This window comes from Protopterus annectens, chromosome 5.part1 (genome assembly GCF_019279795.1).
Source record: "Protopterus annectens isolate FY-2018-M chromosome 5.part1, PAN1.0, whole genome shotgun sequence".
Taxonomy (NCBI): domain Eukaryota; kingdom Metazoa; phylum Chordata; order Ceratodontiformes; family Protopteridae; genus Protopterus; species Protopterus annectens.
The window spans coordinates 432,722,813-432,735,437 of record NC_056736.1 but is presented as its reverse complement, the minus strand read 5'-3'; positions in this window follow the sequence as shown (position 1 = coordinate 432,735,437).

Below are 12,625 nucleotides of genomic sequence, written 5' to 3'. Positions count from 1 at the left end.
CATAGTGTGTTATGTATCACATATATAGATAAAGTAATACCCTGCACTGTATTTACAACATTGTGCTCCCATGCAGTTGCTCTGCTTACACAGCTACTAACCATGTAGATTCCAGGCTATTAGCTGGGTCATTATGCAAATGAGGCCAGAAATTAGTAGATTTGTTGAATTGCAAAAACAGTGACCTTGTAGGGATGTTCACTTCATGTAGGCCATTACACGGTGTTTTTGTTTCCAATGGATGTCAACAGTGAGTGATGATATCAGGTGGTTAGGCAGCTACCTATTTTTTTAACATGTTTGCACATTGTTACACTTAGCACACCTATAGGAAATGGACCAATAAAAGGTTTGTTATGTAACTCTTCCTGTGGCAGCACCTGTATGTGTAGGGCTATGGTCTTGATGGTCCTCAGTTCGAGTATAGGGTGCACAAGCTTATCTGCATGTTTTAAGTTGCCATGTTTGCATGCTACTAGAAAAACAGAGATTAAAATGATAAATTTAGTTTATGCTCACTTTATTTATTTGATGTTGTGAGGAGCTGTGAGAAGATATGCATAGTGCACTACTGATCACTCAAGCAGTTGTTTTACCTTATGCTAATTACAACCTAAGCAGGTGAATTGCATCTTAATTAGCCAATCAGACATGGTGGACCTATTCCATGATGTTTAAAGTATCCATATAACCTACATTCTTAGTTTCCCTTGATACATCAATAACATTGGAGTACAGACTTGGAAATTTTAACTGAGATAATACTAGGGGCTGCTGCAGCTATTCTACATCTGTATGTGCTAGAGGCTGAAGCCAATGTCACTGGTACTGCTGGCAATAGGCCTAGGCTGAGAAGGAGAACAATATTCAGGCCCAGGGTGACTTTTCAGGTGCTACATGAGCTGGAGATTGTAGAGCACTACAGGGTGAACAGGGGAATGTTACAAGAACTCTGTGAGCTCTGCCGGCCTCAACTCAGAGCCAGCTCCAACCAGGAGGAACCCATCCCAGTGGAAACTAAGTTATGTGTAGCCCTTAGATTATTAGCTTCAGGTACTTTTCAAAAACTAACTGGAGACATCATGGGTGTGTCACAGGCATCAGCATCCAGGATACTCCATGATTTCCTGGATGCTATGCTCATATATGTCAGTGAGCACATATATTTTCCCCTTTTTTTCTGAGACGAGGGCCAGCAGTATGCAACAGTTCTACCATGTAGCACACTACTCAACTACTGGGTGTCATATACTGCACTCATGTACACATCAAGGCAGCACCTGGTGAGCAGGGTAGAACCTACATTAACCACAAGGGATACCAGTCCATCAACTGCCAAGTCATGTGCAATGCCCAGGGGATTATCTTGAATGTGCGTGCTGGCAAATCTGGCAGTTATCATGACTCCCATATCCGGCACACATCACCTCTGTACCAGATGTTTGTTAGGGGTGGCATCCCACAGGGCCATTTACTGGGGGATGCTGGCTATGCCCTGAAACCATGGATGATGGCACCCATTAAAAGTGCACACACACCCACAGAAGAACATCATAATGAGGCACATGCTCAAACTGTAAACATCATAGAGCATGTGTTTGAGCTTCTGAAGTCAAGGTTCCGGTGTCTAGATATATCTGGAGAGTCTTGCAGTATAATCCACGCACATGTACACAAACATTCACAGTATGTGCTATCCTCCACAATCTCATCCCATAGAAACAGCTGCTGCAGGATCAGCAAGGGGAAGGGGCACACATCTCCTCACCAATGTCTAGATCACCACAGTCACAGGACTCGGAAGAGGAACCCCCATCTGCTGTCCCTGTAGGCAGATGTAGGCATTTTCAGTATGCCCTTGCTTTGGCTAAGAGACAATGCATAGCACATTCACTGACCACTTTGGGACCTAGTGTCTTAATACCTTTCTCCTACTCACATACATATATTAAAATTGATGCCAGGCAAATTAAACAATCTTTACATATCCATGTATTGGCTGTGTATTGCTTTCATCAGACAGAGTTAATCCTGAACTAAAGGTGTGTCAGCTACTGCATTTGGAAGGTAAGTCCTGAACCCAGACTGTATTCTTGAAAATTATTATGACATATCATTGTATCTCTTTACTTGGTACAGTAAGCAAGCAAATAGTGGTGGAGTTGTACAGAAATTACATTAACGTGATTACAGACACTTATTAATGTGTCCATTTGTAAATAGTGGGCCTCAGGCATGAAACAGTCATACCTCTACTGGTAAATCATTCAACAGAGATGTTAGGATGTGAAGATACATATTGCGGTTTCTGACTTCAGACTTGTTTGTATCATAAAAGTAACTGTGCTTTGTTCCCCCACCCCACAAAAGAGGAGTGCACCCTTCTACCTGCCATAAGAGTAACTTAGCTGTTCTACCCCCAAAACCATAGTATATGTGTGTTTATGCCACAGTTAATATCGTCTCACATTTTAAGGACAATTATATAAAATTACTTGCGCATTACAAGTGTTAGGTAACTGATGAATTACCAATAAACACAGACATGTAAGACAGATACATGTAAATTTGTAACCATAATTATGACAGGTTGTATGACTACTAACCGCTCTATGTCCCAACATAATACAGAGAATCACCTGTACAATATACAGTCCGTGGTTTGATAGCAGTATAAATTCTTATGCAGTTGGTTATGTGATGAATGACTCCTGTTCTGTCCTGTCAAGCTCTTCTGTGGCAAAAATGACTAAGGCAGCCATCCTGTTTGCTGAAGCTGTATTGGTGTGAGGGTCCTTATCCTGATATAAGTAGAAATTTTGAAGGTGTACTATCAATTTATAGTGTACTTTTACAGACTTTGACTCTGTGTATTTTAATATTTATCTTCTTTGTCTTGTTTTAATACCACATTTGCGCAATGTGTAGGATGTGGAAAACATTTTGTTAATGCTTAGCTAGTTTGCGAAAAGTGGGCAGAAACAGGGGAAAAACATAGATAAGATGCATGTCAGACTGCCAACAACAAAAAGTGGATGCATTCAGTTATTGCTGTTAGTAATTGGGACATCCTGGCCTGGAGTAGACATAAGAGTGGGCTATTGTAGCAGGTATATATGACATAATAGTAAGTCTCAGATGTTAGTAGTGCACCTCACATTTGCACACTGCCTACCTATGCACAAACAGGTAAAGAGGCAAATGTACATGTGCATACACTTAGTTAAACATACATCCAATGCTCCTTATGTTATTTCATTAGATAGATAGATATGTGTTCTTATTGCTCTATATTTCCCTGATCTTTTGTCTGACATAAGGCTACATGTGAGAACATTGTAAACTGAGGGCACAATATAACTGCATGTATATTAATTTACAATCTATCCATTTGTTTCCCCACCACCAACCACACCAATAATCAGTACACCCCGGGGCTTCCTTAATTTTACAACAGATATATCAACCACAATACAAGGTATGATATATAATGTTGTGTGCTCCCTCATGGGCAGAGACATTTGGTAGTGCTTACAGGCTTGCTCTGCCAAACTTAAACAGCTAAATATGCTCAATATGGTTACTTGTGTTGTTACAAAGCTAGGCTTCTAAACAGTATGCTTCTGTTAGGCTACTAACCTCAGATGACACTAAGAAGTGATGTGACTATGCAGGTCTCTCAAGCTGTTGTTCCCCACATGGTTTGCTGGCGCCATCTACTATAAGTTCTCCTGCAGTCCCATTAAAATAAGACTTGTGCCATGGCACTTGCATTAAGTACTGTGTTCTGTACTCTGTGCTCTTAGATAAGTAGGGGTTTGGTTCACAATGCAGTAGACTGTGTGCATGTGTGTGTGTGTGTGTGTGTGTGTGTGTGTGTGTGTGTGTGTGTGTGTGTGTGTGTGTGTGTGCGTGTCCATAAAGAAGAGTGAAAGTGTGTATCCCAAACTGACTTCTCTAAAAGCATAATATTGCAGTGTTTTGGTGTTTGCTCAAACATTTATTAAAGCAAGCCTCCAACCTCTTGTCCACCACATGGCCTGCTGATGTCATCCACTATAAGATCACGTGCACTTCTGTTAAAATCACACTTGTGCTGTGGTGTGTGTTAAATACTTCATTCTGTAGTCTGTGTACTTAGATAAGTAGAGGTTCTATTCTCTCTACAGTTGTGTGTATGTTGTGTGTGTATCTCCATAATAAAGAGCAGAAGTGTGTATCCTAAACTGACTTCTCCAATGACGTGTTTTGGTGCTTGCACAAACATCCATTTCAAGAAGGCCTCCAACCTCTTGTCCCCCACATGGTCTGCTGTCATCTATTATAAGATCACCTGCAGTTCTGGTAAAATCACACTTTGCTGTGATGCGTGTGTTAAGTACTGCATTTGTAGTCTGTGCACCTTAGGTAGGTAGGGGTTTTATCCTCACTGCAGTCAACTGTGTGTGTGTGTGTGTGTGTCTGTGTGTGTGTGTGTGTGTGTGTGTGTTTGTGTGTGTTTCTCCATAGAGAAGAATGGAAGTGTGTGCCTCAAACTGACTTATCGACTTATATTCTAACTACAATAAACTGGGGGGAGGTGGTGTGTGTGTCTGAGCTTTTACTAGATAGTACATAGACAGTGTTCTGCAACAGCCTATGGAACACTGTTCTATGCATATTCATCATGTCATTGTTTTTAGGCACTGTTATGAAGTGAAAGCCATACAGTATGTGGAGTTGCTTCTTTTTCTTATGTAAGAACATCTATAGTTCATTTTTAGTGTTGCTATTACTTTTTGAAAAGAACTATGCTGCTTTTGACTCTGTTGCCTATGTAATATTAGTAACAAGTGAATTGTCCGTTACTGCTTTTATCTTGTTGCAGTTATGTTGCCTACACTATACATTGCATTCGTATTGCATGAATCCAGTTCAGTTTACCTATTCATAAGTAGACATAGTGACGCATGATTTGTGAGAAAACACCCCTGTTCCCTTGCACCTGGAGTGTACACTGGGTCTATATATTTTAAGTTAACTGCTTCTGTTCTCATTTTGAGCTTTAACAATGTTTCATTGTCTTAGCTGCTCTGCTCTTATTGGCATGCAGAGAGTTTAACTCTTTGTGATTATGGATGCAAAAAAACAAACAAAGAAATTATTTTCCTTATAATCGGTCAATGCTGTCTATCCGAGCAGATCTTCTACACTTCCACAGAACTAGCCAAATGCCGATTAAACACGCAGTAATGTCACATCTTATCTCTCCACAACAGAAGTATAGCTCTCACTTTGGATAGACCTCCTACTGTACACCTCATAAGTTAGTCGCCCAAAATAATACCATATCACATACACCCATCCTTTTCTCATTATCTATGCATATACCAGGATGACACCTCACATTATGAGCTGCCAGTGCTCCTCTTTTTCACCTGCTAGCCTAGTTGAGATGTCTTTATTTCCTCAGTGCAGATAATGCCTCAGGCCTGTACTACAACATCTATGAAGTACCATCATGGGTGGAGGTACTCTCTAGAAACCTACAGAAACAGAAGTAGCATCCAAAATACAAACATGTTACACCTAACACTAAACCCAAAGCATACAATACACATAAAAAGGGAGCACCAGTGTCTCACCCAGGAAGTCCCTAAGGCAATAAGTATGTATTGCAAAGGTTGTCCTTACATGTTGATGGCATAGTGAGCCATACATCTGTCCTTCTCTCCAGCTTAAACAAGGAGATATAGAGGTCAGTTGTATGCCATAAGTACTTGTCACATCACACATGCAATTAAGTCTGTCCAAAAGTAGTCCCACTATTAATCCATCATAGTTGGCATTGGTATGGACAACTTAAGACATATCTCTAGGGAATATATGGAGACAGACATGGTTGAGCTCTCTAAATATGTGTCCCGGGTATGTATGTCCCTATGTTTGACCAGCATTATACGGTCACCTAGAATGATCTTCTGAAACTGAATATGTATCTGTTCTCATTCTAAGGGGGTCCAGTTCCTCTTAGTGTCTGATGACATTGTGGATTGACCATGCTGCTTTTAATGGGTTCCATTCACATTTTCGAATTTTTACAAGTTCAAATGTCATATGGTCAAAACCATATGTTCGAACTTGTAAAACTTTGAACATTTCAACAGACATCTCTGTAAGGGAAGCTTTCCCTTTCCTGCAATGTAGTACGGTCTCAAAGTTGGTATATTTAAGTAGTGGGGAGGTGCAGGGGGGCTTGGCCCCCTGCTTACAACCTTAAGGTAAGTTTTTAGTGTTTTTTTTATTTTATGTTTTTGAACTTTTAAAGTTTGAACATATGGTGTCGACCATATTGGGTTCTTATTTTTAAAAGTTTGACAATGCTATATAGACCTGCTTTTAAAGACATGGACTTCACCATCTGTAGGTGTTTGTTGCTGGCTAAGACTCTTTATTAGGCAATGTCTCAGAAACAGAAGTTACTATTTGAAAATATATAATGGTAAGGGTCATGCTGATAAACTGTAGTATTTAACATCAGAAACTGCACTCTCTGTCAGCATTTATCACAATGGAAGTGGTGGCTATATGTGCAGTCACAGGAACATGATGCGAGGCTGTGGTAAGTAGCTAGACCTTTCAAGGATACAATGCTTTCCACAGAATCAGACTGAGATTTAAGGTTGTGGGAACCACATGAGGTGGATTATCTCTCCTCACTGAAGATAATTCCTCCTCTATGGGGGTTGAAAACATAAGTCTATGGAGTTAATGTAACTCCAATTTATTGTGGCCAAGAAACCCCTAAATGTTATCGCCAGTTATATGTTCCCTTCCATGAACAAGAAAGGCTGCACAGTCTATTTATAAGTACTTCCAATAATTAATTTTGAACAAAACAACCTACTCAGGGATGATTACAAATATAACTACATTGATTGTGAAACTTATATGAGGCCAAACTCATCTGCACAATAGTTCCCCGAGTTTGATAGCACATATGCCATGGAATTAAGACTGCACCACCACACAAGTGTTTGTAATATTCTATATCTAGTCCTCACAAATAGCACTGACCAATGTAAACCCTCATGTGTAGGGGCTACACTCTTTCAATCCAACAATAAAGTAGTTTTTCAGAATTTGCAATAGGTACAGAATTTAAAAATGAGAGGTCAGCTGAACTAACATATTCTAAGGTAAATTTACCATCCTAAGGGATGGTTTAATCATCTTACACACTTCAGTTCCACAGAGGGCATTGGCAACTATAGTAAGGTATACCCTGATGCCCTGTATAAACATCTACAGAAATGTATAGACACAGATTTTCCTGATAGGATCAAAGAAAGATTCTTAATAAAATCATAGCCATGCTGATTCATAGCACTAAGCTAACGGTCCTTTGGGTCCATTTTAAGCCTTGCCAATTACCCCATGTGAGACTCAAACCCTGCACCTTGTGTTTCTGAGGTAAGCACCTTAACCATTATGCCAACCTTCCACCCCAAATAGGCTAACTGCCCTTGCAAGCCATTTTAAGTCTAGCCAATTATCCCTTGTGAGACTCAAACTCTGCACCTTATGTTTGTAAGGCAAACACTTTAACCATTAGGCCACCCTCCCATGTCTGACATTACTTAATCATACAATAAGCAAAAGAGACTGACATCTACAAATACAACAGTTTAAATCCCAAACTGGAAGCCTAAACCAGACAATAACATACCTTGTAAAATCCTTACATAGCAGCTATGGCAAATATGTCAAAAACATAGTCAAGGATAACCATAACACTTTTCTCTACTACATCTGCAACATCAAAGGTATAACTCAAATGTGCTCTGAATTAATTGTGGATGATATTGCACACACTGAACCAGTGTAAACCAGCTAGCAGACATGCTTGGATAACAATTATCCACCCACCCACAAGCTTATCACAACACGTCTTCAACATCACCTCCACACTCCCTCTACAAACAGCAAGTAATCACTGTTCTCTCCAATACTAGGAACCCAGCCTCCATGGGGCCAGATTGCATTCCAGCATGTACTCTTAATGTTCTTAACCAGCAAACTACTGCACTAGGCACCCTATACAATCACAGTTTGAGTACCGCCTTTATCCACATAGATTTAAAATCAGTTACCTATTTCCCCCTGCACAAGGGTGGACCAGCAACATACACATGTACTTATCGTTCCTTAAGTTTCACAACCCTTAACTGTAAGACAATGGAATAGATTTTCATGGATGTCAGATACAAGGACAGAGTTGATATCTAAATATTACATCTGTTCCAGCATGGTTTTCTCAAGGGAAGGTTGTGCTTGCTAAAACTGTTGGCATTCAATCATGTGAACGTGGACACAGCATGTATGTACAGCTTTGATTTTTGTCTGTCTTGACTTGCCCAAGACCTTCCACACAATCCCACATTTGTGAGTCAGTGAGAAGTGAAGACAGGTGAATATCAGCTGCTATGATGTCCAGTGGGTTGCAAAGTGGCTCACAGAAAACCAGTACTCATTCAAAGTGGGACAGTTCACCTCTAGCAACAGAGCCATCACCCATGGGTTACCACACGTGTCACTGCTGTGTTCATTCAAGTTCACCATGTATGTCTCTGAAGTCCAGACCAAACCAGAGTATCTGTGGGTGCTATGATTGTATCCTGTAAAAATGTGAGTGCTGTTCAAAAGGGGCTTACACAGACCCACCACTGATGACAACTCTGTGCTGTTAAATGACCACCATATAAATGCCTCATCATTTCATTTGTTATTAACAATGTTCAAGCTTATTATGACATAACCATGAATACCCTAATCAACAATTATGTATTGATAGACCTGGGAACACAAGTACACTGCAACAAGTGTCTACTGTGGTGAGGAAGGTTTTCTACATATTGCATCAAATTAGCAAAGCCATTGCAGCAATATCACTTGCACTTGTATTTCCCCTATAATCATCCCTCCTCAGGCCTACTCTTGAATATAATGCTTCCTTTGCTATGTGGTGTAACAGACCCCAGGGATTTACAAGAAATATATATCATGTTGTCAAACATGTGTCTAATATGGACAGACTGATGTAGCTGTCAAGTTACTCAGTATGATATAGACTGCTTTGAGGGGACTTATAAATGCCTTACAGTGTTATCTCTGACCTAATCATGATGGAAATAATGACCCTATGTATGTCATGTGGGAATACAGTCAGCTGCTCAAGGCCCATCAATGTAGACTGACATATAATGGACATGCTAGAGAGACAGATATATCTCCTATAGGTTGTCCCATCCAATGGAATAAGCTTCAAAATCATATCAAGCCGAGCACATCAATGACACTGTTTCATCACAGCCGGGATGACTTGATTTGAAACTGTTAATCTCTTCCCTGCATTGTCCCTGATTTTCACCTGGACATGGGCAGTCCTTGCTAGAGAAATTTTGCCCATACATGATATCTGACATTGAATTTTATATTGTGATTTCCTGCCTAGGCTTCTAAACACCATCAGGTCAAAAGCCTAGTAACATCCTATGTACCTATGAAGCTATGGTGATGCATATGCAAGAAATACTGTTATACTGTATTACTGTCTTGATGAGAGTTGACTACAGTGCATACTTAGGATCCTGATATCTTAATCTGATGTTGTGACTTCAGATGTGCACCACAACTCTAATAAAAATAATTACAGGGAAAATTTCAAATTGTATGATACAAAATTACTTGATAACTTCACAAACTTTATAAGAGCATCCACTGTAAAGTAGTGAAATGAAGATGTTAGCATCTGCATAACTGACCAAATACAATGTAACTGACAGGTACAATCATCAGTTCAACATCACACATAAAGATGTAATCATTGTTTATGTAAATAGTCACCCTGTGCACCAGATGCATAACTTTACTATCCCTGAATGAAAAAGATAGAAAACAGGGATATGGCACAGTTATCTTTACTTGCACATGGTGTTGTGTGGGGTGCAGAAGGCCTAGGCTGACACAAAACATGTGTGAGTGTGTTCGAGTAAGGAAGTGAAGCAGGCAAGATGGACCATGGAAATGTTGTGTATGTGTCTGTAGGTGCCCTCAATGTAAAATTGGTGTGTGAGTGTCTGCACACACACAGCCAAGCTCAGTGCTAGCTCTAGGTGTCTGTGTGTTAGACAGATGTGAGCCGTGCATGGTAGAGTTGACAGTTCATCTTTGTCACCCTGACCAAGAGAAGTGGAGTTGCACTGGCACTTCCAAACTCAAGGTTAGATGCAGGGCTACTGCCTGCAGGTGAGTCATGTCTGCTGGATGTGCTCCCTTCATGGGAATTCCCAGTACAATGACCCCATGGTCTGCCATGTCTGGGTGTAAACAGCACCCTCCCTGATGGAACAGTGTAAGTACTGCCACTATAGGAGCATGATTGAACATGGTCACATTGGCTCACAGCAGATGTAGCTGCTGATCTACACCCATGAGGCCGACATTCTCCTCCCAGCAAATGCTTCTTCCCAGACAATGTGCCTTCCATGACAGATAATCCATGCTCCATCACAGAAACTCCTCACTCCAATGTATTATTCATCCAATCCATGGAATCAACAACACTGTGGATGCAGTCATGGATGTCAGACTGTGCCACATCTAGAACCCTGATCATTTGTCTGGAGTGCCTTTCTGAATGTGCCTGTGCCTCCATGATGGCCCTAAGCATACGTAGCATTACACGTGAAGAGACACCTGCACCAAGTGGAGGACAGATAGCAGGCCTCCTCTGAGCACCCCTATTGAGCCTCCTGTGTGGCACCTCACCAACAGTTTGGCTATGCCCAGAGTCAGCAGGCTCAGAAGCAGCAATAGCTACACTTCCCTGGTCAATGTCCTTGCCCTCCACCTGTCCAATATATGTGGCCTCAGTGGACTAAGGGATGCATAGGCATACTACTGGCTGTTTACAGAGACAATGAAAGGGGTCACTAAGTGGCAATCTCTGTGTCATATTCAGCCTCTATAACCCTCAGCTGTGGCTCACTGTGGCCACCATCATCATCAAAGTTGGATAAGACACTGACTTCAAGTGGTGCAGGGGACAAACAAAAACTTCCATGATCACCTGTGATAAAAGGAAGAAACACAGAAATACATTAACACCTGCACTACTATGCTCTATGCTAAAAAATTTACACTGCTGTCACTATTGCAGGCAGTTATATCTCTTGACATTGTAGAGCAAGACATCTGGACAAAGCCATAAATAATGGTTGGACAAAGGCCCAATAATAGGGGCAATTTTTGAAATTTTGCTCTTACATACCTAAAATGTTGCTAGACTAACAGTTTTGCTTTAGCATGACATTTTTGAAGTATATGAAGTCTGAAACTCAGATCTTTGTCATTAATTTATGTCTTTAATCTTTAATAACTTGTCAATAGTTTGGCAGAAACTCACTATGATATGAACTACAGGCCAGAAATATGAGTCAAAAATCTGGACATTCTGTAAAAGTCTATACAGTTGACAGGTATGCAGACAGTACAGCAATACATACAGCAGGCCTGAGAGGACACATTACCAAATATCTTGTTATTTATCTATGGTAATGACATAAATATATTATGCTTACCAATTGAAGGAACTCTTTGTCTCTGGATTCCTGTTGGTCCTGAAATAAGTAAAGGAAAACTAAACAAGGCAGTGTATCAATATTCATTAAAGATAAATACACCTCCAAATTGATTAAGCAGTATGATTCCCAGGAGATACTTCAGGTGCAATTAACTGTAGGTAGGACACCTACTCAAGTCATTTCCAGCTACACGACCCTCCTCCAGGAATCAGGACACCCACTCTGCCTATTTGGATCTACTGGAGTCTATCAAGCTACATCTGAAAGCCATGGTTTTGGGTGACATTAACTATCCATCCATTGACTGGGTAAATGACTTGTGTTCAAATGCAGTTGCCCAAAGGTTCTCCGACTTTGTTAACTCCAATATCCTGGACCAACTGATTGACATCCCCACAAAGGGTGCCAACATCCTGGATCTGGTACTTATGAGGGACCACTGTAGCACCCTCACTGTGAGGTATTCCCTGGTGAGGTCTGACCACAAATCAGTCTGTTTTGAAGTAACTATCATACCTGACCCCCTCCCCCAGCAGAAACTAAACTAAAAAACTTCTCCAAAGCTGATTATAACCTCTTACAGGATGGTATAAAAAGCTTCACTGCACCTACCCCCTCAGATGGAACTGGCAACTAAGTCAGCTACTACACCAATGATTTATACAACATACAAACACATGTATAACTGCATTGACTTGGCCGTACCTGTTAGGGCCAAAAAAAGCTCCTCAAGGAAGAGCAAACCTACCTGATGGCCAACTTCCATTAGCAGGCATTATAATAAGAGGAAGAAATTGCTATCTAAGAGTAAGAGGAAGCAAGCCCCAAACTGAAAAGACACCCTCTTTAGCTTAAACAAGCAAACAAGACTTCTTGTGAAGTCCTCCAAAGCAAACTATGAATGAAAATTAGCTTCCTCAACTAAAGACAGCCATAAGGCATTCTTTATTTACATCTGTAACCTAAAAGGAAAGACCTAGATTTGTGCTGAACTGGTAGTT